Source organism: Dipodomys spectabilis, unplaced genomic scaffold (genome assembly GCF_019054845.1).
Source record: "Dipodomys spectabilis isolate Male_0828 unplaced genomic scaffold, ASM1905484v1 ptg000290l, whole genome shotgun sequence".
NCBI classification, from domain to species: domain Eukaryota; kingdom Metazoa; phylum Chordata; class Mammalia; order Rodentia; family Heteromyidae; genus Dipodomys; species Dipodomys spectabilis.
In genome coordinates this window covers 388,843-390,000 of record NW_024870967.1, presented here as the reverse complement: position 1 = coordinate 390,000, position 1,158 = coordinate 388,843, and positions in this window count along the sequence as shown.

Here is a 1,158-nt window from a genome sequence, read left to right as displayed (position 1 = left end):
TGTTATCACTGTTATTATTGTTATAGTTGTTATTGTTACCACTATTAGTAGTATTATTACTATTGTTATTACTGTTGTTATTACTATTATTTGTATTATTGATATTATTATTATTGTTACTATTATTACTACTGTTGTCATTGCTATTGTTATTACTATTATTACTCTTAACATTGCTATTCATATTAATGTTATTTCTATTATTGCTATTGTTGTTCTTGTTACTATTACTGTTATTGTTGTTGTTTTTATTACTGTTATTACTGTTGTTATTGTTGTTGTTACTGTTATTGTTACTATTGTTGTTATCACTATTGTTCTTACTTTTATTATTGCTATTGTTATTACTGTTGTTTTTACTGTTATTTCTCTTATTAATATTCTTGTTGTTATTGTTACTATTATTCCTGTTGTTCTTGCTATCATTACTGTTATTGTTGTTATTACTATTGTTATTGTTACTATTATTACTGTTGTTATTACTATTATTTCTATTATCACTATTGTTATTGTTACTGTTGCTATTATTGTTATTACTGTTGTTGCTATTATTATTACTCTTATTTCTATTACGATTGTTGTTATTACTACTGTTACTACTGTGGTTGTTGCTATTGTTACTGTTATTACTATTGTTATTACTATTATTAATACTATTATTACTGTTGTTATTACCATTAATTCTATTATTGGTATTCTTGTTGTTACTGTTATTGTTGTTGTTGCTATTATTAATACTATTATTATTACTATTGTTATTACTGTTATTATCACTCTTATTTCTATTATTACTATTGTTGCTATTGTTACTATTATTAGTATTATTGTTATTACTGTTATTATTACTGTGGTTACTACTGTTACTGTTGTTATTGCTGTTGTTACTACTGTTATTACTATTATGTTACTATTATTATTGCTGTTGTTATTTCTGTTGTTATTTCTGTTGTTATTACTATTATTTCTATTATTATTACTGTTGTTACCATTATTGTTACTGTTGTTACTATTATTACTATTGTTGTTACTGTTGTTATTACTATTAATATTATTGTTATTGTTGTTATTGTTACTATTATTACTACTGGGGTAGTTGCTGTTGTTATTACTATTATTAATACTATTGTTATTACTATTGTTACTGTTATTATTACTGTT